The sequence below is a fragment of the Passer domesticus genome, chromosome 10 (genome assembly GCF_036417665.1).
Source record: "Passer domesticus isolate bPasDom1 chromosome 10, bPasDom1.hap1, whole genome shotgun sequence".
NCBI classification, from domain to species: domain Eukaryota; kingdom Metazoa; phylum Chordata; class Aves; order Passeriformes; family Passeridae; genus Passer; species Passer domesticus.
This window is the reverse complement of record NC_087483.1, coordinates 14,689,886-14,715,153: the sequence shown is the minus strand read 5'-3', so window position 1 is coordinate 14,715,153 and position 25,268 is coordinate 14,689,886. Positions and strand designations below refer to the sequence as shown.

At 44.9% G+C, this 25,268-nt stretch overlaps 2 long non-coding RNA genes across 2 annotated transcripts in view; both read right to left on the bottom strand.

Annotated features, from left to right (window-relative positions):
* LOC135308668 (uncharacterized) overlaps nt 1-8,354 on the bottom strand; it is a 48,258-nt gene extending 39,904 nt beyond the window's left edge. Inside the window, exon 1 of the long non-coding RNA XR_010369056.1 lies at nt 8,233-8,354. This is a non-coding gene — a long non-coding RNA (uncharacterized LOC135308668). The remainder of the gene's footprint in view (nt 1-8,232) is intronic.
* Nucleotides 8,355-10,331: 1,977 nt separating this feature from the next.
* LOC135309429 (uncharacterized) lies at nt 10,332-18,588 on the bottom strand. Its single transcript, XR_010369703.1, has 3 exons — nt 18,441-18,588; nt 15,901-16,203; nt 10,332-11,423 (listed from the first exon to the last, which is right to left on the bottom strand). It is a non-coding gene; the product is annotated as an uncharacterized LOC135309429 (long non-coding RNA).
* Nucleotides 18,589-25,268: the final 6,680 nt, after the last annotated feature.

Here is a 25,268-nt window from a genome sequence, read left to right as displayed (position 1 = left end):
TAGTGCCATACTTCACAGAAAGTAATGGAAGTGCACTTCTGGAGGTCCAACAGACAGTTGAAATAGGGAAAATGTTGTGGGTTTCAATACTGTTAGCTTTCTGTGAATCAGGAGTGGATGGAATTTGTTTTGAGATGTGTTTTTCTCTCTGACATCAACAGGGCTAGGTGGAAAGCTTGCTAGGTTTCTTATTTTTTATATTTCTCAGGATCCTGAGGATCACAACAGGCAATTTCTTATTTCTGTTACCAACTCCAGTACCCACAGGGCAGCAGATGGGTGTGCCTGTTTTATCACAAAACAGAACTCATGATCTATTGCTCTCCTAATTGGACTGAACAAGACATCTGCATGTTTTCTTTCTGGGCCTGTTTTTTTCAGGTAGAAGGCCAGCATTGTGTACAACTACTCTGAAAAGGCCAGCCCACAAGGAATGAGGTGTCCCCAAGCAGTGGTGGAGCAGAACAGTAAGAGACGGAACTTGTCCATCCCACTGTCACCGATAGTGGGATGGAGTGAGAGGTTGAAGAGGAGTGTGCAGAAATAAGATTTTGCTGCACTGGGACCTCACAATGACCCCAGTGAGAGAAGAAAGTCTCATTAAGCCCTGCAGATCAAACTGATTTTGTGAATGTTTTGAATCCAATAAAGGCTGCATCTAGAATCCCTCTTTAGTATCTACCTCCCACAAAAATAAACAAAAACCCAACCAACCAAAAATCCCAACAAAACCCCCAAACAGCTCCTAATGCCTCAGTGCATCTTTTGTGCCTTTTTCTGCACCACACCCACATTTCAGTATAACATATTGGAACTAACCCGAACTAATGCTAAGCAAGGGAGCTCAGAGCCATGCTGTCAGCAGAGGAAATGAATTCCCACAGACTTCCAAGTAAACTTAGCAGGTTGATTTTTATCCCACTGTTACTTGCACACTACTATTGTTTTCCCAAGGGATGCAATCCAATATAGCAGGTGTAGGAAATTCCTAAACTGCAGATTTCAGGAAGCTGTAGAGAATTCAGAGAAGCGCACTATATACTTAAGATGCTCTTTTGGCCTCCTTGAGACACTCACTGATTCTTTTTTAGGGCCACTTTAAAGAAGAGATAGGGGGCCAGATGGGCCAGGCCGGCCATTCCTATGTCAGGTGGAGCGTTGATCTGTTCTTCATCACAGTGTGAGCAATCCCTTTCCTTCTGCTTTGCAGTCTCCCTTGAAATCATTTGCCAGAGGTCACACCCTGAGTCAAAGGATAGCTGAGAATAGATACAAAGAACCTGAACTTCAGTTTGTACCTACCAAGACTTCTTTTCCTGAAATAATCTCGGATTTGAGACTTGGAGGTAACGTTCCTTCTTTATAGTTGACACACAAAATATTCCACCCATTCAGTTTCTGTTATTTTTCTGAAGAGAAGATTATTATTGCTTTCAAATGGAACTTTATGGGTTGGTTCCATTTGTTAAGCTATCTGAGAACCTGTGAGCCATGATAGAAAAATTAATATATGCTAGGAATATTTAAATGTACCTGCAGCTCTAACGATAAGTGAACTTGCATTATCACGTTTTTTTGCTAACAAAAGAGGAATTTTATCACCAAAACCTTTCACTTGGCAGAATCCTAATATGGATTCTCTGTATGTGGATATTAGCCCCGAGGGCCTCCAGCAAACCCAGGATAGATTTGGATCACAGTAAATGTTGATTATTTCCACTCATCTCACATCCATCTTGATCTGCTTTAGCACATGGTAGACTCTCTATATGAAACCAACTGTTGGCATTTTTTAGATTCACTCCTTTGTTTTTCACTGGTGATTAAAAAAAGTATTTAGGTGTTTCTTTGGGAATTTCTTGTTTGTTTGTTTGTTTATAGAAATTAGGGTTTTTTTTTTCTACTTAAAGGCTTGATTTTAAAAGCTATTTTCTCCCATTTCACTTAAATAGGAGGAAGTTCTGCCACACATTTTTCTGGATTTTATTTTGTGATCTAAATATGTTATTCATTAATATTGTTAGTGGTAGGATTTTCAGGAACACTTCACACTGGCCTGACATTGTTACTATAGGTTTCTGATAGACTTTTAAAAATAATGTACACTCATGTATTACTTTGGGCTGCAATGCTGAAATACTTAAAACACCCCACTTTAATATTCTGCACTTTTACAAGTGAATGTAATTTCTTTATAATTCTGATGGATCAGACTAGTTTAGTGATCTCATGCCAGGTTATGCTATGAATGGGCTAGTAACTTCATTTCCAACTAGCATCAGCCACAAAGGAAGTTTTGATTCTGTAGCTTCCGGAGTCCTTTTGGGTTATATACCCTTTCTTCCTTTCCAGGCTCACAGTGAACATTTAATTTTATTTTCCTTACTAGTTTATCTTGCTAGTGCCACTTAACTATTCTGTCATAAAGGCACTGGCATCAGGTGAATTGCAATTCTTTAACAGTTTATCTACTCAGGAGTAATTTCAATGCCTTTTAACATTGTGTCTTCATTTCACTCCCTGTCCCTGCCACCAGCCCCTCTAGTAATCTGTCCCTGAATCATGACCCCCTCAGCTTCTTCCATGAAGTCTGAAACAAAGAGATGAACCCAGGCTTCCAGGAATATCAACCTTATCTCTGTCATTAATGTATTTTTCATGACCTTCTGGCTCCCTGTTCTCACTGATGTGGGCCTGGATCTTGGCTGCTTTTGCTCCTCACATACTTCTTGTTACCTGCCTTTTGTATTTCCTTTGCTGTAGTTATGCACTTTTTCTACTTTACTTCCTATTCAGGTTTTTACACAGGTTTAGCTTCTAGCTTTGTATACCTTTCCTATTTTTTTGCCGTTTTTAATTTTCTCTAAGCTGCTCTCTGCCATTACCAATCACCTTGCTAAGCTCTTCACTGGGCTGAATAAATCTTTCCTTAGTCATCTTTTCTCTTGTGTGGACTTCTATTCAAACCTCCGCTCCTTGGCTGTGCTGGCCATCAGTGGAGCAGTGAAAGCCTGTGTACAACAGCCTGCAGATGGGATTTTCCAACTCCATGGGTGAGGTTTATCACTCCTGACTGCTGTGACTGGGCAGACTGGCTTTGCAGGCAGGCTTTGTCCTGAAGGATTACATTGGGAGACTCTGGAAGATCAGATCCTTTGAGAAGGTCAGTGCCTTCCTGTAAGGCAAAGAAGATAAACCTCCCTCCCCTGAAGTTTAGCAAGCAAGAGGATAAATTCAGATTTAGGTTAAAAATGGATGGGAATGGTGGACCTGAATTCCCACAGTGACTGCAAACAACCCATCTCCAACATGGCTTTCTGTGGGACATGGTGGGTGGGCTTCAGCAAGAAGCAAATGCTCTTGTGGGGTTCCAGTGTTTTAGCAGGGAAGGCTGGAGCCAACAATTCCCCCAGGAAGGGCAGGAAGCATTTAGCTACACCTTGTGCACTGCTACACCACATTGACCTGTGCACTAAAGTTTCTGGGTCTATGCTCACTTATTGGAGGTTTCCTCCTCAGCTTCAAATGGCTGTGCAGGCTTGGACGAGTTATCTTCTAATATAAGCAATACAGTATTTTTTATCTTTAATTACCTGACATTTCCCTTGGTATCCTCTCCTGTATTTTCTCCTGTTAGGGAGATTTCTGTTTAAAATAAAAGCTGATGCCAGCCTGACAGGAGAGAAGCCAAAAGAATTTATAAAATCTCAGGCATCCTGCTGAACAGATTCCAGGGCTCTTCAGCTCCTGCTGAACATCTGAACCACTACCAGCACACTGCAAAGACCAGCAGGTAACTCTTCACCATTTCTGACAAGCCTCAGTTGTGGCAAAAAATGTGGCTCCTGGTGCATTGCAAAGTTATTATCCTAAATGTAGAACTTCTCAACGTGTCATATGACAAATTTAGAGAGAGCACAACAGGGGGATGTTAGGGTGCTGCTTTATTCCTTGGTCAGGCTCAGGGTTTTGGGTCTTCTCCTTTGCCTGGGTCACACTGCTTATGCAAATACACTCAGTCACCAAGGGTTGCTGTAGTGCAGTTCAATGCAAAAACTGGGCAGACACAAGCTTTCAGGAAATGAAAATAGAGGTGCCAAGCCTGAGGAAGAGAGAATGGACCCTCAATAGAGGAAGAAATATGGAAAGGATTAAAAAATCCTCATCAGTGGAGAATGGGGCTATATTTTCCCCGAGTTTCAGACTCAAGGCAAGAGCCCAGAACTTTGATTATTAAGAGGGACAGAGCTTCTAGAAACCAGCAATTTTTGTACCACTCCTCCTGATGGTTGCTTTTCTAACTGGCACACATCTGGGCAAGTAAATCTCCACTATCCCATGGGCTGCTAGTGCTTCAGCATGGGAGGCAATAATTACCTGTGATTCTTTACTACTTATCTGTGTGATTGTGGATGCATGAGACCCTGGGAGAGAGGGGACAAAGGGATGGCAGTACCATGGTCTCACTCTTATGGGTCATGCTGCTCAGCAGAATAAACCTGGTCCCTGCTCAAAATGAAGAAAAACACAGGAATGAAACCTTCAAACAAAAAATGACCCTTCTATTCTCTCACTCCCATCTGTTGCTTCTTTACCTTTCTTTGCTTTTCTCTAGTGCTGGTGCTGGCAGACACAGCAGGATGGAAAGAAATTAATCTTCACCCACTAAAATATGTTTTCTCAGAGTGAAATCTGTGACTTGAAAACCAACTCGATATAAAAAACCCCAAACACGCATACACAGGAGGCTTTCACACTTGTCTGATATATTTTTCAAATGTTTACTAAGCCACCATTTCTTCCTCCCCATCTTTCTAACAAACAGGACCCTGTCAGCAGCTAGGCAATAATGAATGGCTCTGGGTGAAAAACAAACCTCTCTAAAAAGTGGTCCACTGAAAACCAGTTGTTTTTCCTAGGCACTGCTCTGTGGTCAGCTTGGTAAACCAAGTGCCTTCTGTCCATCATATACTTTGCATTCTTTTATAAATAGCATACCTCATCAAAACATGTCAGGTTAAAATTTTTAGTATTGTTTTAGTTGATTTTTAATTTCAAGTGGTGGGAGTTTGTTCCATGACTGTGTAACCATGGTGTCCCTCCTAGTGTCCCTCAGCTTGGACATCTACTCCAGTTCAATTTCAAATATTATGGCATCAGTAGTTGGTTTTATATTTCTGTGCTGCTTGCTTTCACTCTCCTGACTAGATCAGGATATTTGCAGAACAGTTAAATTTTCCATTTCATTGATACAAATCACCAAAGAGTTTTTCTAGACTACTTACTGTGACTGTGGACTTTTTTTTTTCACAATTGCAAATTGTGTGTTCTGCCTTAATAACTTTTAAACTACTTGGATAATTCCAGCAAAATTTGGCAAAGTGAGAGTATTTTCAAGCATATCAAATTGTGATTAGTCTAATGAAAATAGAGTAGCCAGAACCTATTAGTACTTTTACTCAGGATGAGTGAATTAATTTAAGTTGGCGAGAGATCCTGAAAGCCTTGTGTCTTCAGAGAAAAAAATATAACATAAATCCAAAGGAAATGAAACTATTCACTGAGTTACACATTTTTCTCATCATTGTTGGACACTGTTATTTTTTGTTCAACTCATGTTTCACACGGTAATTCTTATCTACCAAGTACAACATAAAAATGCTTCAGAAGGCAAAAAGAATAATTTTTTTCATCTTGGAGATACTACGAGCTCCAACCACTGGACAACAATATTTGGAATAAAGTGGTTACATCTGTAAAAAAAGGGCCAATTAATCTCCTCTCAAGTATTGTCCTTGGGACAATATTTACTCTCAGAAGCTGCTAAAGCCCTTAATTAGCTGCAGCCAGGTAGTTTGTGGCAACTGGATTCCAGCTGAATTTAGCATGAGTCCTGTGGGCCTGCTGAGCAGTGCATTAACATCTGCACACCAAAAAGTGCTGCATGTCCTCCCCCAGCAGCCTGCCCATCATGGTCTAGCAAGAAACACAAGGAAAAAAGCTCCTCAGCATGGGATGTTCTGAGCAAACACTTATTCTTTCACATGGTTGCTTCAATATTTACCTGTCAACCCCCTTCCCTCACACATTCACTGTAATAAATGCATTAAACCAGCAATAATCCCACCTCATCACTTCTTTCCAATTGACTTTTTCACACAGGTTTTGGTTACCTGTGTAGGAAATCCTTGATTCAACTGCCTACAAACTCACATTTGGTTATTAGCATGCTATTATTAAGCACATCCTGAGGAACAGTTAAAAGCTGCTGAGTTATATGTTCAGTATTGCCTTGGACCTTGTTTTCTCTTTTTATATTCTTTATAAAACATCTTTGTTTTAGACTGCTGGATGGTAAGCCAGCACTTCCTTGACAGTTAGCTAGGGTTTGAATGGCAAAGAAGTGCCTAATTGGTATCACACTGCGAGCAAATGACATCATTAAAAACATACAACTGCTTTTCTGTATAACTGCTTGTAGTTTCAGTGCTATGGAATGCCTGGAAAGCTAGAGATTAGTAAAATATATGGCTGATATAACAAGAAGTTGAAACAGTTCCTTTTTTTATTCACTTCTCATTTGAGAGGGGCTGTGAATGAAATTCTTCTAAGTTAATGGCAGTGATTTTAAATTTTGAACGTCCTGATTCACACTTGGCTTGCTTTAATCATGTGTTATTTATCTAATAATTTCATTAAGAGTATAAAAATGTGTGCACAAACACTACACTGATACACTTCTGATTATTGTCTTTCAAACTCATATAGATGTGGCAGATTTTAAGGAGGCAGATAAGTTTATTTTTGAATTTTCCTTGTGCAGTACATGCAGTGTGTACTTTGCCAGCACACAGTCATTTTCTGCCTCATAACCAAACACAACTGGAAAGAGGTACACACTAAAGAAGCTGGTGCTGTGCATTTGAGTAGGAGCTTGAACTTTGGCAGGTGGCAAGAGAGAGGCTCTTTTAAGTGTTTGAGGAAGGCCTAAGGAAGTTTCTACATCAAGAGCAGGGCTCTTGAAGAAAACAATTTTTAAAAGTCACCTGGGAAAAAAATTGAAAATTTGGAATAAACAAAAGTAGAAATTAAGATGGGAAGAAGTTCATCAGGATTTTGAGAACGAGTGTCAAAGATGTTTGTCAGGAAAACCCCTGATTGCAAGTCTTGAACTTTTCTGCTTGTTCACAGAAATGGATTCCTTTATTATAAAATTTTCTGCTAATTTAAAAGGCAGCCTCATGCACCTTGACAGATATAGAGAGATTAGATTTCATTTGGGAGGTTTCAACTTAGAAGAGCAAAACCAAGGCAGGGAGAAAGCTGCAGGTGAACATTACGTTTGATCTCTGCTATCCAAAGCTCATCTCTGAAATCTGTGTTATTTTCTTGCTGCTTTTAACTAGGATCCAGTTTAACATCAAATCAAGAGTAGTTACTATCTGCAGGGATGTTAAGGGGAAGAAAGAATAAAGACTTGGAGCAACAATTCCTTTACTTGCCACCATTGCTTCTACTCCCTATTTTAATTTCCTGTTACACCTGTTTAGCTGACTTTGCCTCCTATAGAAAGAAACATTAATTTTATGAGTGTATCCAAACAAAGTCCATGAGGTGTCTGCATAATGCTGCAGGAATCTCTAGTGGCAGATGCAAGGATACAGCTGTGGTATGGAGCACAAAACTTAGCTTTGTTACCCACTCATTATTTCCTAATTTGTGTGTACATAAAGCAGAGGCTTTAATTCTATCTCTACTGAAAACCTTGAAAGTCAGTAGAAGTCATAAAAAAACATTGTGGGATAGAGCATTGCCTAGGCACAACTTTTTTTAAGCAGATGTACTGAACACCATTAGGGCTGTGCTATGATGAGCTGCAAACATTTCAACTTTTCAGAATAAAAACATCATGGCTAATGCTATTCAAATTACAACAATGCTGAGTAACTTTCAGCACCATCAACAGCTTCTGCTTGGAAATGGAAACATCTGTGAAACTAAATTGACAGAATGGGGTTGTTTTAAATTTTTTTTAGAAAAGAAATTTGTTCCACTTGCACTAGAAGGTAGCAAGGTAAAACAGAAACACCTCCAAAAGTAACAAAGCAACTAATCTATGAATCCCATGGCACCCCTCCATACAGAGTTCAGCTTGCCCCATACTCCTTGAGTAAGATATCCCAAAAGAAGTCTACAAAGGTTCAGGGTTTGGATATTTTTTGAGGCACTTACAGTCCAGGACTTTCCAAGGCATCATCTCATGTGACTGTCTCTTCTGAGCTGGGCTCCTTCAGAGGTGTGTCTATTCTTCAGAGGGCTTCCTCTAATGAGCACCTGCGTCATTCAGGTGCTCCTCATTGAGGCCATTGATGGAAGCCACGTCAAACATAAGGCTAAGCATTTTAAAGAATTTTTAAGGGGAGTTTGGAAAGATATCAAGAAGAGATTTTTATGCCATACAAGTGTATTCTATTTTCACATCTAGCCTCTGATGATGTGAAAAAGGGAAGAGACAGATATTGAAGACAGACGTATTTTTAAACTCGGAATGATTCAAGCTGTCCTCTGTATTTTGTGGCTCAGATAAATTCTTGTTTTATCTTGCTGTATATTTTCATCTCAAACTGACTTCCATCTACATTTTGTTGTGCTGTGCTTTTTTATTGGCATATTGTTAGCAAATGGAGAAAGGATAAAAAAATCTCCAGCAAAGACTGAATCATATTTTTGATTTTAGTATCCACTCCACAAAATAATGCCCCCTGATGCAGAGGCCATGATAGAAAGGGACATCTTTACAGTATTTTTGGCTGGGAGCTATATTTGACATTGAGAAATTCAGCTCATATGTTTTATTTTCTTTATTGGCCAAAGATGTGCTTTGTGCTGATGAGTTTTGGGAATCATAATTTCATGCTCTGTCTCAAAGCAAGAGGCTGAATTCAGTCTATTTTGTGCCTGTTTATCTGTCAGTGCCATTAGAAACTTAATCCTGACACCACGGTTTGTTTTGTGAGCCAAGGAGGTGCTCAGGAATGAGGAATGAGGGCTCCTTCAGGGCACTGCTCCACCTGGGGACATCTCCCCACCCCCCAGAACAATGCCCACCTCCCCAAAATCTTTCTTTGTTCTTCTGTCATCATAGTGATGTACAGTGAAAATCAAATGCAACAGGGGAAACACCCAAACCTTTCCCCAGCATCTTAGTACTGATGCTTGGCAGAGTACTGGCACAGCTGTCTGCCTGCACATGAATCCTCAGAGCTGACTTTGCTCCAAGTTCACAGAGGTGGACATGCAGAAACTTGGGCTGAACACTGAGAATGTGTGGGAGACTGTTATGAGGTCCCTTAAAAGGCAGTGATAAATATTTTTCTGTTTTTCCCCCTATTATCCTGACGGTGAGTAACCTGCACTTGTCTTGTTTTGTACAATATTGCTCTCCAATACATAAACACACATGCATCTGCAGAATTTTCTGTTGAAATTTACCCCAGCTAAAATGAACTAGACCTGACAATGGTTCTTTCTTCTTAGATATTTGAAAGAACATTTTGAAGATCTTTTAATTACACAAGTTATCAAGAACTTGATATTTTTTCAGTGCTTTCTCATTGCTGTAAATCCTTTTGCTGTTGTACATCTGAACATATCCCTGCAGGTTTTATCCCTGAAGTTAAATCTGCTGTGTATTTATCACAGAAAGATGCTTATGCCTCAATTATAAAATCATGAATTATGCTACTTAGCTCTACTTTGGAAGCATCCAAAGACCTCAAGTTTTGCTCTTTCTACATTTCTGGAAACTGGTTTATTTTCCCTAAATAAATTGTCTTAATTATTATGTATGGAAAATGATTGATGGATGTTAGCTTTGCCCCAAGAACGTAAAGTATATTCAGTCATGGAGTGATGGAGCAATGGTATTTATTGAGTGTTTTTCTCTTAACAGCACAGAAATCAGCACTTTGTAATAAACTTCTGTCTGGATCATCAGCTGAAACAGACATCAACAGGACTGTCCTCCATGAATTTGACTAATTTGTCTTTTTGGAGGCATTTTTAGATTCTGTAATTTATGACAACAAGTTCCAGAGTTTATCTGTATGCTGCATGAAAAGGTTTGTTCTTTAATTTGTTCCAAGCCAATTTTCTTTTATTGCCTTTACTTTGATACCATGAACATCATTGAATGCCTTCTTTATTCACGATGCATGCCTTATTTTTGTTTCAACACTAAAAATTCTCAAAACAAGTGAAGAGCAGCAGCAGATGTAATCTCCTTTTTTCCCTAAATAAGCACAATACATATTGCTTTTAAATATGTCTTCTCCTGCTGATTTCTGAATATTTGATACCGTAGTTTTAATCCAAGTCATATATCTTTGATAACCTGAGCTGTACAGCTTAGGAGGAAGTACAGCTGTTAGCCAGTGTTTATTTGCTGTATAAAAAAAAAACCTGAATGACTATTCTGGAAACCAGAGAATGAATTATATACTCATAATGCCTTACACAGGAAGTTTCAAATACACAGTTTCATAAGAAAGTTGAACCTACCAAATCCTCTTTCTAAAACCATGGTGCATTCGGCACCATTCCATCCTTTGCAAAGTGGTGTGTGAGAACCTGACTTGCTGATACCAGCAGCATTTCTCTCACTGTCTTGGGCAGTGTCAGCATTTTTGCCAATTGTTCATTTAAGATCAGGATTATTTGTACCACAGACTGAAAACTGGAATTGGCAATCAGCTATCCATTTTTATTATTAAAAGAAAAAAAAAGAATACAATGAAAATCAGTGACCAGACTCCTTGCTAAAAAAGAGAAATAATCTATCCTACTTCTGGAAAGTGTCAAAGGATATTGCACAAAGTGAATAATTATTTAGCTGGTGGGTATTTGATTGGAAGATAATAATTCTGCATCTGTTAATCACACTTTATTGTTGCTAATGCCTTGTTTCTATTGGTCTTGCATTGCAGTGTTTTGACTCATTGATAAATTTTTGTCATTTACTTGTTAGGATTCATCAGTGTAGACCATTGCTATACCAAAATGTTGTCACTTTTTTGATTTTAATGCATTTTGATTTATATTTGAAGCAGTACAAGAGTTTATTGGTGGCTTCACTATTTCTCTTTTTACAAGATACTGAAAGAAATTGTTTCAAAACTTAAGTCAGGTTTGTTTTTTTTTTACATTGGGTTTGTTTCTGCTTATAAAATAGTGCAGTAACAATCACTTGATATACTATTCCCAACCTTAAGCAAGATATCCATTGTGATGCTGATATGTATTAAATTATTTTTCCTTTCTTGTAAAACATGAATCCTAAATAAGAAAACAGAAAGCCTACCTTGAAAAGTGAATAATGCTTCGGCCCTGCAAACGCAATTGAACACGAGGGTATCCACACGTGTCTGAAAGGGGAAGCAGAAAGGAGTGGATTTTGTGCTAAATACCAGCAGTAGGAGTCTGCAGATCTCTCTGGAGCTGCACTAGAGCACATTCTCAGCTTGTTGAATATAAGGTAAACAGTTCTGAAAGTCACAAATGTTTAAGTGGCTGGGTAACATTATTAGGTATTGGGCACTATCTATAGGATCTTCTATAAAAAAGAAATCCAAATGCAGCTAATTAATAGAGCAAACAATCACCAAAGCTCTGACTTTGAAAGTATTTTTGATATCTCTAGTTTCCTTTTAATCCAAAGTCATCTTGATTTTGAATGTGATATTTATTTATTTTCCCTAAGAGGTAAGGATACTAGATAAAAGTGTCCTAATACTGAATGCCATGTTTATGTCTTCCCTGAACTATTAGTTCCATGGCAAACAGTAAAATAACCTTCTAAACCTTATTCCATTGGTTTGTAAGCAAGCAATTAAAATCTTTTACTAAATAATCCAAAGCCAAAGTAGAAGGAAATAGTGCATGCAGTCACAAAATAGTGGAGCATGCTCACACAAAACCCAGTTTTCCTTAACACCATATTATTGTAGCTAATCAACATTAAAAATGCATCAAGTGTTATATAGAACAGCAAAAATATGGTGTCTCCTTAAAAAATAACAAAGCTTTGTAAATAAAAGTAATTACTTGAAAAACCTCTAACTAAATATCAATTCTCTTCTATTTATTAATACCTATGTGTGCATATACATGTATGAGTGTACTTAGATCCACACACACTCATGTGTTTTCCCTGATTGCACTAATCTTGGTGCACACACTTTTCTGCCCACATAGAAGTCTTTTTTGTGCCCTGTTGGTGCCTTTCTGCATATATTACTAAGCATTGGGCTAAGAAAAAACTCAATTAGCAATGAAAGAGTTACTGTGAGGAAGAAACTGAAACTGCTGCAATGATGATTTTGATGTTATGCTTATCATACTCCTAAGGAGACACTTGATTACTGAATTTCCAGAACATCCAGAAAATATCATGCAGTGAATAAACATTAGCTTTTTTTTTTTCCAATTCACAAATGTTACATTGTGCTTTGAGTAGAAAGCTTATAATAGAAACATGTTCTACTGATGTTAAAATTACATTTCTCAAACTGACTGTATTAAGCCCTCTGCTGGAGAAGAGTTATACAAATGCAACATGATTAAAGTTATGATAAACAAAAAAGAGAACTTGAGGGGACACATGCAATATTTATGTACAAGCATTAAAGTAGTCAAAAAACAGAAATAAATATACTTTTCTTTACATCCCTTTTTCTTGGGTTTTCTAAATGCATGAAACCATATTCCTGTTTCACACACAATACTTGAGGTGCTTGACTCTTTTGCTCTAGAAATAGAGATTTTTAGATTTTCTTTCTCAAACACTGTGAAGAAGACAAATACTGCTCTTCTCACTTGTAACGAGAGTATAATTAATATTCAGGATCACCTTGAACTCTAGAACATACAAAGACTCGAAACTGATTTACCATAATAATCTTAAGATCTCTGTGGAAATGAACTTTCCTTCTGTCCTCCCACTTTGCAGCTGTTGGATGAAAACCCCCCACACTGTCCTGTGGAAATTCTTCAGAAGGAGAAATGGATGGAAAGTGTGACAAAAGAACTCTTATAAAGTGCAGATGGCTAAAATGAGGTTGGTCATCAACTTCATTACTCTCTAGTATAAGGTCTGAACATATGAGGAGGATTTTTAAAACTTCCACAACTATTTCAGAAAGAAGGGAGAGAAAACATCTTGTTCAGCTGTGTAGGCATGAACTGACCCCAGCCACTGCTTTGGGGTGGTTTTTCTGCCCATTTCTAGTTTCTGTGCCCCACGTAGAATTGTTCTGAATGAAGAGTTGGCCCCAGAGAGACTTAGGAATAGATTTCTGTTTAGAACCAGTAGATGGGCTCACTTCGGGGTTTTTTCAGACCAAATGAACATGGGAAGCTAGAAAGGAAAAGGTGATTTTAGAGGAAACGTGGAAATTGTTACCTTGACTGATTGATTGATTGATTGATTGATTGCATGCCTTTGGCTCCCTAAGACAGGGAGCAACTTGTGGTCTGTGCAGATGATTCAGCTCACAAAATACATTTACAGGTGAGGAAGATATCATGAGTCTGTGTTGTATATAATACTTTAAAATGCATGTAGAATCTGCAAGCCCATCTGCAACATTATTTTTGTAGAATGGGAAACGTACTAAGCAGAGGCAGAATAGTAGTATCAGAACTGTCTAAAACTCTATTTCTGTGACACTTTTATCTTTCAGCCCTTTGGCTCAAGTTGAGTTACAGGCATTAAAAAGACATGCAAGAACATAAACTGAAAGTTTATATCTTTTAACAAGCTTTGCTATTTTTTTTTCAATTTTAAGTCGACTTTTTTCTCATACAATTTCTTGCTAATGATGATATTGTGCAAACCCCTGTCTTAGGGCATTGCCTGGATTCCAGCAATCACATGATCTCCACTTGTTTTGACACTCTTTTGTTTAGCTGTCTAGTTTCTGAGTGACAGTGACCACTTAGAAATAGTGCAAATGAAGTGAAAAATAAGCCATTTACACTCTGAGAAAGTCCTGTCCTTGCAGACCAAATGCATCCCTTACGAGGAGGCAACATTTCACTTGCACAGTGGAAGCCAGTAAAATGTACTCATTGACATTGCATGTGGTTTTGACCAGGCTATATACAGGCAATTACCATGGCCACTTTTGCCCTTTGGTCTTATAAAAGAAGGAAGAAGATGAGAGAAAATTGAATTACATCAAATATATGCACACATTATAAGAATTCTGAATATGAGGCTTGTCTTTAGTACGTATTGCATATGAATGAAGCATTCTTTTCCACTAGAAATTAGTATGAGTCTGATGTGAGTGTAAGAAACAGGACTGCAGGGAGTCTAGAAGTATATTGTCCTCCTGGTCAAAAGCACATAACCTTGTGTCCAAATTAAAATATGCAAATATTTTCTATGGAAAATTTGCGGAAATTTTTTTTAGATTTTCCATTGGTTGCTGTTCGTTAAGTGAGAAGGAAAGAGGCTTTAAGATTTCCTCAAAACTTCCAAAATAACTGCAAAATATCTGCAGAGGTGCTCCAGGGTTTGATAATGGCTTTAGGTGTTTTGACCTCCCCAGACCTCAGACTGCGTGAACATACTGCAAATTTGCTGTTGCTATTTATTGTTGGTAGGCAACAGGCAGTGCAGAGAAAGTGTAATTAAGGTGTGCTGCAGTGCAGCAGAGGGAATGCTCTCCTCTGCCTAAAGGAATTAATTTGCCCTCATGTAAGGGAGATCAACTTTTACAGCTTACTCTGGCTATGAGTAATAATTATCAGCCTTATAAACTCCTGGGCCCTGCCCATTAACATCAGCAGTCTTTCACAAATCTGGCACCACACTGCACTGAGGGACACACAGATGTGTGACTGGAAACATCCTCTGGGATGCTTTGTGCGGATCATGTCCCCTACCATTTGCCACTCTGAAAGGTAGCTGTAAATAAATACACAGAATGTAGGTACATCTGAGGGATACCCATAGATATACAGGCTAGACATTGATGAGAACCAGTGAGTTAATGCACTGACAATTTCAGTTCCTGTCTGTAGATGCACTAAACCAGAAAACACTGTAAAGAAAAAAAATAAATTGCATTGAATATTACCTAGGCATTAATTAAGAAAGCCCGGTATTGACCTCTGACTCTCTTCTCTGCAAGAATGTAGAAATCCCTACTACCATGCCAGGTTGCAGGACACGCTGTGTCAGGGCTGCCTAAACTGCCTTCAGGAGCATGCAGAGATAGGATGAAGGGGAATGGCTTCAAACTGACTGAGGGCAGGTTTAGATTGGATGTAGTGGAGAAATTCTTTCCTGTGAGGGTGGTGAGCACTGGAACAGGTTGCACAGAGAAGATGTGGATGTCCCATCCCTGGGAGTGTTCAAGGCCAGGCTGGCTGGGGCTCTGAGCAACTTGGTTCAGTGGAAGATGGCCCTGCCCACAGCAGGGGTTTGGAATGAGATAATCTTTAAGGTCCCTTCCAACCCAAACCATTCTATGATTCTATGATCCATGAAACACCTGCTTCTCTGACTCTCATATAGGCTTTCTGGAACCTCACAGCAAAAGCATTCATACAGCCTGGGAACTAATCCAGCTACAGAGAAACCTTTCTCTTTCAAAATGATTTTTCAGTCACAAGTACCTCTCGATCTACTTCACAACACCACTCTTAAATGCACAACGTATGGGTGAAAATAAGTGACCAATGGCTTTTACCACCAAAGTGAGACACAAATTAAACACCTGCCACTGCCACACCCCCTTGTACAGTCTTCTGAAACCATGCTATGGCTCAGGGTATATGAAAAGAACAAAATGTGATGCAGATTACTCATTTTGGTAAGGAAACCAAACATACCTGAAACATGCAAATGAGCTCTCCATGTGTCCAAGGAAGAAGTGACATAGCTCTGAGGAAAGAACATATCTGCAGCAAAAGGGACTGGCTGTGCTTCCTTGCTTCCTGTAAACACCGCTGCCAGAATGGTGATTTACTGGTTTCTTGTGTGAAACTCAAACAATGAGCATGAGAGACCCTTTTTCCATAGGAACTGTTCTAATGACCATCTTCATGACATGGATGGATAGCATAGCATCCAGGAACAGCAGCATCCTTTTTAAACAATTCAGACATGAGATGACTGATTTCTTCTTCCTGACACTGTTTTGGAAACATAAACACAAGAGTAATTTTTCTGACATACAGCCAAGACAGCTCCAGGCTCAGAAAAGTTTTTAAGTAAGGATGTCTTTTCCATGCTCTTCATTATATAACTTTTCTTAGGTAAGTATCACAGTGAGCCATACAGCAAGAGAGCCAATTATAAGTTAAGGAGAAAAGTGAATTTTTTGTGGAGAGAGATTAAAAGAAAAGGTGATTTATTGTCTCGGGGTGAGTAAAGAAAAAGGGAGTTCCAGAGAAACAGGGAGGAAAAAAAACCAATCACAAATTAGAAAGTGACTTCTGACCTCAGACTCAGGGAAAGGGATAGAAAGGGACTGGAGGAAAGATCTGGACTGGACAGACTATACTGACTAGTATTTTTTATTGTAACAAAAAAAAAAAAAAAAAAAAAAAAAAATCTTAGTCCTCCTTAGAGATAAGAAAAGAGATAAGAAAAGATCTATTATTCTAAACATGCTATGTGTCCTAAAGGCAGCAAGTTGCTGACTGTAAGGTAAATCATCAGTTCCTTTATTTCATATGTTCTACAGCAGGTGAGAAACTGTATTTTCATCTCTTTGACTGTAAGATTGTATCTGAACAGCAGTGTGCTATGCTAGCACAGTTTAAGAGGCTGTCCTGAGCATTGATTTGAAAGCATTTTCACTGAGACCTCTTTAAGCGAGTGAAAAAGATGTTGTAAAGCACCAAATACCAAGTTCTCCTTTCAGCCTTTATTTGAACTTGTCATGGATATTAAAGATGCTGATGAATCAGTTCCTCAAACACCTTTTCTTTTCACAGGGTGCCATTTCTGTAGAAAGCAGGAATGTGTACAAGAGATACTAATTTTTTTTCAGGCAGCTCATTTATTTATCATGGTCTGCAAGACAATGCCTTCAGGGTGTTGCTCAGAAAGAAAAGTTGGTTTTCTGTAGGACTTAAAGGTTTCTTAGGGTTACAGAATCAGTCAGAAGTACAGACCTCCAATAGGGTTTCTAGTGAGTCAGTTGTTTGCAAAAGTATTTCTATGAATCCTGAAATCTTGTCACAGCCAGGGAATACCACAATTGAGAAATGACTTGTATTTCTGATGTGCATCTTTACCCTGGAAACTCCGTAGGGATGAAGTCTGGAGAACCTGTAAAAATTCTCATTGCACATTCTCTCTTTTTCAGAAAGCCGTAAGTCATAGTTGACAATTTCTGTGATCTTTACCTCAGAGTAGTGACCCTTCAGTACTGAGGAGCTCCGAGGATATTGTTCCTTCATGTTAACATTCAGAGTGAGTGAAATTTTGACTTCTGGACTACAGTCTTTTAGACTATGCCAGGAGAGGGACTGATGTTATGATAATTGCCCATGTTTCTGAAGGATGTATTTTGTCCTTGCTATTGCTATCCAAAAGCTATCATTGCTTCTACCCATGAGCCTTATCTCTCTCAAAAATGGATATAACACAGGGGAAGGTAAGATTTATTTTTTTTAAAGGAATGAAGGAAGTGAGGCCTGTTGTTCCAAGGACCTCCATAATTTGCTTATGTTTATTTATCAGATTCTTTACTCAATAGAACACTGGACACCTGGGACCATGGAAAAGAAGAATAAAAAGGACAGGAAGTGGTCACAGCACCAAATGTCCCAGAGTTCAAGGAGTCTTTGGACAATATGCTGTAAGGCACATGGTGGGTTTCTTGGTGCTGTCCTGTGCTCCCCTTCCAATGCAGGATATTCTATGATTTTATGATTAATTGTGAAAAAGCAACTGCAAGAAAGGGCAATACAACAAGATGAGAAGTCCTCTTAGATTGTGGAACACTACAGTTTAAAAAGCTCCCATGGCTGCAAGAAACTACTCAGAGACAAATTGACCTCACTCTCTCTCCTATAAGTTTTCATATTCTATCTCACCCAATAATTTTTAACATACTCTGTAAAAAGCTAAGACTCAGAGCAGCTTTAATAATTTTAACAGGGAAGGAGAAGCTAGGGAAAAAATATGCATTTGATCACTGCATGTTTAGCTGCACTGAACATTTTGTTTGCATAATGCATTTGCATTCTACACAAAGGAAAATGACATGAAATATATAAAGGGGAAAATATGAAAATGGCTCTGAGAGGCCTCTGAGAGGCTTTAGTGAAACTCTAGACTAGAGACCACCAATGGTGAAACTTCAAGACAGCTGAGCATGGCCAGAGTCCAGCAAAGCAAATCAGTTTACACACAATACCTTTCCAACAGACTGAAGACTGCAAATCCTACATATCCAGAATGAAAATTGCATCCTGAAATCACCACATATTTCATACATGATAGCAGATAACTAACTGTAATCAGTCACAAAGAGGGCATTCAGCATGGTCATGCTGCGAGGTGAGATTCCTTCTTCTGTTGCCAAGACAACTCAATAGATGCTAATGGTGTAAGTTTATTTGGCAGCACTGATCTATACCACAATGTAAATATTAATAGGAGGCCTTCAGGTATTCATAAAATATTTAGATTTTTTATTTTTGCCATTTTTTAAAGTAGACATAATATACAAAGAGGAATAAAATGAACACTGCTGTCCCTGGAAAACTAATAGTACTAAAAAAAAAAAAGGAAATAATTGTAATAAAAATAAGTGTATAGATCAAGTGAAGGATGGATTCTGGACAGATTGTCCCAGAAACGCAAGAAAGTAATTTTGTATTTATGCTTTTTCTTTGTGTAGACTCTCAGTTCCAGGGAAACTGACTTGTTATGCAAGAAAAGAATTCTCCTAACACCATTACTTTCTCACACAGCAATACCTGGAAATAATTCAGCCTTTGAGCAGAGAATAGAAATTTAATGTTGAAGGTGAATAAACACACTTGCAAAAAATTTGAGATGTCAGGTTGCATCACCGTGCATGTTCAGCATGGTAAACAGATGAGTCTCAAAAAGCTTTAAAGACTTCAAGGGGCAAAGTCGACTTCTCAAATTAACAAAAGTCAAAATAAGCCAGCAAACCACCTCAGCAAACCACGTCAGAGTGATCAAGTCCAGATGCCAGATGGTGGCACCTGGACTTGCTGAATCTGAGGTTACCAAAGGCCTCTTTCATAACAGTGGCTGTAATAACAGATAGTGGGATGGTGGGCAGACTGCTCAGGCTGTTCAAAGGGCCCACAGCTGCTCCACCACAGCAGCCTGAAAGCACAGCAATGCTCCAGCCCTAAAAAGGGACAGGAAGAGGGCAGAACCAGAGACCACCGTGGCCTAGCAGTGAGCTCTGGCTGTGCCAAAAAGCAAATGAAGCAGTAGCAGCAGCAGCAGCAGCGGAGTGGCAGAGGCTCAGAGGCGCGAGCGTCCCAGTGGCCGCAGCGCTGTCAGGCAGTGCCTGCACGCTGCGTGTTGTTCCGGCGCCTCTGCTCTCCCCACAAGCGAGGAAGCGCTGCCCCTGCCTCAGAGCCAGTCAGAAACCCAACCAAGTGAGCCCAGGGGCAGGGGATCCTTCCCATCTCTCTGGGGCATGGCTGCAAAACAGCTGCTGCGTCTCCCTGTGCCTGTGTTTGGGGTGTGCTGAGCCCAGAGCCGGCCAGCTTGTGCTCTGCTCTGCCAGGAGCGTTCTGGGCAGGCAGGAGAAGTGCTGCGTGCACAGTGGGAAGAGGCTCACCAGAGCCTCCTGCGGGAACAGGGCTCCGCTCCCTGGCTGGCAACAGCCTGCTTTTGCTGCCCTGAGCGCAGGCAGGAGTTCAGGCACGTGAGGAGGCAGCGGGCAGCTCCTGCTTATAGGGGGCCCGGGGCTGCGTGCCAGAAGGGACCCATGGAAACAGACTTGGGCAAAGGAAGAGGAGCTTGAGCTGGAGTGCCTGTGCTGCAAGGAGCAGAAGGAATTTAGCCTTGCCAGGGTTTCTTAAGTGTGTGTTGGTGTTCCTTGGGAAATGTGCGCATTTTGGGAAATGCCTTTGGAAGAGAGGGGCTTGCTTCTCAAGCAAAGTGCTTCCCCAGGAGCCCCCAGTGATGTAGGTGCAGCTGTCTCCTTTTGCCTCCCTGCGCTCCTTTTTGTCCTTGAGGCCCCTTGCACTTGGCAGTGGGGCGTAGGCAGGGAGAAGGCTGTCAAGAGCAGCTTTGGCACCTGCCTGGGCCTGCGGAGACCAAGCCAAGCACCTGTGGTAGGGTGTGTTCCCCCCTTTGAGCACAGGACAGAGCCGGATCATCTCTGCCCAGCCAAGAAGCCCAAATGTCTCTCAGAGAGCTGTGAATTCCAAGGCCTTTATTAATGCCATCTTCCCTATCTGGTGTGTTTTAGTTTTTGGCAAGATGCGTTTGCTTCTTGCTTGCTGGAAGCCGCTCTGCTCCAGGGCCAGCACCGAGCTGGGCTGTGCGGGCCGGGCACAGACGTGGAGAGGCCTTCCCTGAGCACTTGGCCGGCCTTGCTGTGTCCAGGGCTGTGTTAGACACTCGGGACAATGGATTCCTTCCAACCAGGGGCGCCTTGCCTGGGGAGGGGGAGGCCCCGGGGCACGTGGCAGCGTCACCAAGGGCCCCTTGTGACACGGTGCAGCAGGGTCACCGTGCGGCGCAGTGGAACAGGGTGTGGCAGCAGCCCTTTGTGACACGCGCTGACATAGGTGCTGGCAGCGTCACGGCCACGCCAGAGTGCTCGGTGCATGCGACGGGACAGGACGTGACGGAGTGGTGCTGTGTGGATCCCCCGCACAGCCAGCTCGTTCATTGCCCACCCGAAGCTTTTCCGACACGCTAGTCCTGCGGCTGGCCTCGCGGCCAGACCTCGGGACCCTTTGACTCGGAGTCTTTCCGAGGCATCTCCCATCCCTGCGGCCGGTGCCCCTGTGGCCAGGCCGTGGGAGTTGGTGATCTACATCGTTCACGAGGAGTCTCCTGTCATTGTGGCAGGAGCCCTCGAGAACACAGGGCAGGACTTGCTGTCCTGTCATCCTCCTGAGGCCTCCCTGTCGCAGGTGCCTGCAAGGCACAACTGCGGCACCGCTGACTCGGACCTTTGCCGAGGCATCTGTCCCTCGAGGTCGGGCAGCGGGATGGCGAGCAAAGTGCTCAGCCTGTTCAGGAGGCTTCGGGGCAAGAAAAAGAACAGCCCTGCAGCTGCCCCAGTGCAGCAGCCTGCAGAGCCGGAGCAGTTGCAGCCGCTGCAGGACGGTGAGTGGTGCAGCTGGGCCGCGGGGCCGGTGCCTGCAGCCAGCCTACGCCCCATCCCGCCCCATCCCACCCCATCCCATCCCATCCCATCCCATCCCACCCCATCCCATCCCATCCCATCCCATCCCATCCCATCCCATCCCATCCCGCCCCATCCCATCCCATCCCATCCCTATGGACATGCCCACGGACAGGATGGGACAGGGGCAGGGACTGCCCCCCCGATGGCAGCCGTGCCCCATCTCCCGGGCACGCAGGGGGCTGTCCCTGCCTGGGGAGCGCAGGGCTGGCCTGTGTTCTCCGGCCTCTCCCGCGGCCCCTCAGCTCTGGCTGCTGTCCCTCTTTGCCAGATGCAGCCAAGGACCGGTCTCAAGAGCAGGAGCCCACCCGCGGCTGCTTCCGTAGAGCGGCGCAGGTACCTGCGGCCATCCCCACCTGGGCCGGGCCTGCTGGCCCTGCTCGGCCCAGCCCCGTCCTTGCAGCAGACCATGGAACGTCCCTCTCTTCCTGCCCTTCCTTCTGCTGCAGGCACTGCGGAGGTTCCTGCGTCTCCGGCGCAGGAAGACCAGCGCCACCGTGACCGGAGGCACGGCCCAGCCTGACTCCATGCCCAGCGAGCTGCGGGCAGAGCCTGCTGCCAGCACTGCGCCCGCTGAGCTCGCTGCAACCTGTGAGCGGGCAGCGGCCGAGGGCCGGGCTGAGGCTGACCTGGCCCTGACGGAGGGGATGGCCACCTCACACACCCACAATCAGGCCATCCCGGAGACTGAGGCCGTGACTGCCCTGACTGTGAGTCCTGCACCCAGTCTGGAGTTTTGCCAGAAGGGTGTTTCTTCTCCGCAGCAGGCAAGCAGCCTGGGGCCGGGGCTGAAGGCCTCCCAGGATCATGTGGCCCTTCAGGCCATGTCCGCTGGTCCTGCTCAGCCTCTGGGGCCATCACAGTGGGGTGGGAAGGCGAGCACTTCCTGGGCGAAGCTGGGCAAGTTGCTGCCTTGGACAGCACACCAAGTCTCCCCCATGCCGTTCCCTCCAGGTGCTAGCCACGGTCAGGGCCATCCTGGAGAGACTGGCGTCCTGCGACTCTGTGGACGCCGGGCTGCAAGTGGCCATCGTGAGCCTGACAGAAGAACATCCTGCTCACGTGGTCATGAGCCTCCTGCACTGTGCCCCACTGTGTGACAGGTACGGGGCACCACTGCCTCGAGAGCTCGGTGCTCATCGGCCCGTAGGGCCCCTCGGGCCCCTCTGTTTCCCATGCCTGCTGGCATGCTCCCTCCCGGCCCCTCAGGGCACCGGGGCTCTGTCAGCCGGCCCCAGGCAGCTGCATGGGGCAGGGTGCTGACACACAGCTCTGGTCCCACAGAGCTGCCACACTGATGTGGAGGGCCATGGCCACCTCAGAAGTGGCCATGGAGGAGGTCCTTCCGGCGCTGCTCTCCGTGCTAGAGCAGCAGCCACCGCACGGCAGGATCTTCTGCAGCGGGAATGAGGCCGCCTTTGCCCTGGCTGTGAGTTTCTGGAGCTGGCCTTTGCTCGCCCTCCAGGTCACCCTCTCCAGCAGCTCTCCATGCTCTCCCCATGCTGCAGCTCCCGGCCTGGGCTGAAAGCTGGGCTCAGGGCAGGCTCAGGGGCAGCAGGCCGGGTGCCCGCCCTGCGTCTCCCCTCGGGCCCTGCCTCATGGGCACCTCGGCACTGAGCGCTGCCTCAGGGTGCTTTGTCTCTTGCAGGCAACTCTGGTGCTGCGGAGGATTGTCCCCACGTCCGAGTGGCACTACGGGATGCTCATTTATTCTCCCCAGCTGCTCGTGGATCTGCTCTTGGAAATTTTCTCTACCACAGAGCAGATGCCAGAGGACGTTGAGACCCAGAGCTTCTGGAGAGTGTGCCGGGAGGAACACGGCCTTCCCAGCGACCCCAACAGGTCCCAGTCGCCCTGTCCTTCCCATGCCATCTGTGGCCAGGGCCAGTGCTCCCAGCGTGACCTGGCCCTTGCTCGGCACACAGGTTTGCAGCGCAGACCATGAAGGCTCTGCTCTCCCGACTGGGCTTCGACAAGAAGCTGGTGGCTCTGGAGCACACACAGGTCTGGGACGCCCTGCTCTGTGCCAACACCCAGCACGAGGCAGCGGGCCTGCTGGCCAGGTGAGACTCCCTTCTCCCCTCCGCCACCGCCAGCATTTGTGCCCCGTGCCCGGAGTGCCCCACACAGTCCCCGCGGCCGTAAGCGAGAGGGCCTTGCCACCGAGGCACGGCCGAGCAGACTGCACAAGCCTGGCAGAGGAGGATGCCCAGGAGCAGCCGCCTCCCAAGGGGCCCGTGTCCCCTTGCAGAGTGCTGGGGAAAGATCAGACCTCTGTCAGTCACTCCTGGGAGAGGTTTGCCTGCTGGCTCAGGGCCTTGGTGCCTTTTTCCCCTGCCAGGGAGATGCGCCGTGGCTTGAGCCCCCTGTGTCCCCACATGGCCTCGCACCTGCTCAGCCTGCTCATCCGCAAGCAGCCACGCCGGGATCTGCCTGCCCTGGCCTTCTTTGTGGAGGTGAGCCTGACGGCCAGCGCTGCCTGCCTGAGCTGCCTCCCAGCTCTCGGGCCTCTGCTAGCCGCAGCCGCCTGGGACGCTGCCCGCGCCCGCTGCCGCTGCTGCAGGGGCCCGGCCCTGTGCGGCTCCGGGCTCCTGCCGGCCGGCTCCCCCGTCACTGCCCTGTGCCTTTCAGCTCCTGGACTGCCTGGACTTGAGCCGACACGGTCCCAGGGCCCTCTGGCTCCTATCCAGGCACCTGCCGAGCCAGTGCAGGGACAGGCTGCGCCTGCAGCTCAGAGGCCTCATGCTGCTCAGCAAGGAGCCCTCGCTGGTGAGAAGGGGGCAGTGGCTGAAGCCGCGCTGGCAGCGTGGGGCAGGGGAACACACACCTTTGGCCTCGGCTGGCCTCTGCCAGCAGAGGCAGCTGCTCCCAGCTCTCCTGCCTCCCGCTTCAGCTGCCCCAGTGCCACCAGCAGCTGCTGGTGCTGCAGCCGTTCACGGCTTCACAGCACAGCCCTGTCTTGCACACAGGGCAGAGGAATACGCGGCCTCTATCAACACCTGCTGGAGCAGCTGCGTGATCCCAATGCGGAGATGCTCTGGACGAGCCTCTCCGTGCTCACGCACGTGCTGCAGGACAAACACCTCAAGATACCCAGCATCACCGCCCTGAAGCTGGCTGAGCCCCCGCTGACACGCTTTGGCAACGTAAGGCTCTGTGCCCCCAGCCCAGGGCACTGGACGCTGCCTGGAAACTCTTTGCTCACTGCAGGTTTGGGCCTTTGCCCCAATGGGCTGTAGTAGTTGGTGCTTAGGATTCTTCCTTTCCTTGCAGGACAACAGCCAGCTGCAGCTGCTCTCCGTTCAGCTCTTCAGCCAGGTGATGGAGCTGGGAGTGGAAGAGGGGGAAGAGCCTCTGACAAGAATCCTGAGCCAGAGCCTGCTCCCTCTATTCCTGCGCTTGGCACGTGGCCAAGGTGAGGTTTTGTGGGATGCTGCCGCATCCCTGGGAGGGGGCTCGGCCGCCTCCTGCCCTGGCGGGCTGCAGCCTCCCCCTGGCCTTGGCACAGGGACACGGGTCCTGTGCCCTGGGCTCCGGTGCCACCTGCGGCTCTCTGCTGCTCTCCAGGACTCTCGCGAAGCCCTGCTTTGTGCGGCACGCTGCCCGAGGAGGACGGACCTGGAGGAGCTGCGGATGAAGTTCGCCCAGAGCCTGGTAAGGACAGCCCGGCAGCCCCAGCCGCAGGCTGGAGAAGCCCCCTGGCCCCGGTGCTCAGCGTGGGGGGCTGGCAGCTGTGCCCCTGCCCAGCGCCGCACCCGGGGCCGCCAGCCTGCACCCCGCACGCCGCTCCCTGCCCTGGGCCATGCGGGCCGGCTCGGCCCCTGCCGGGCT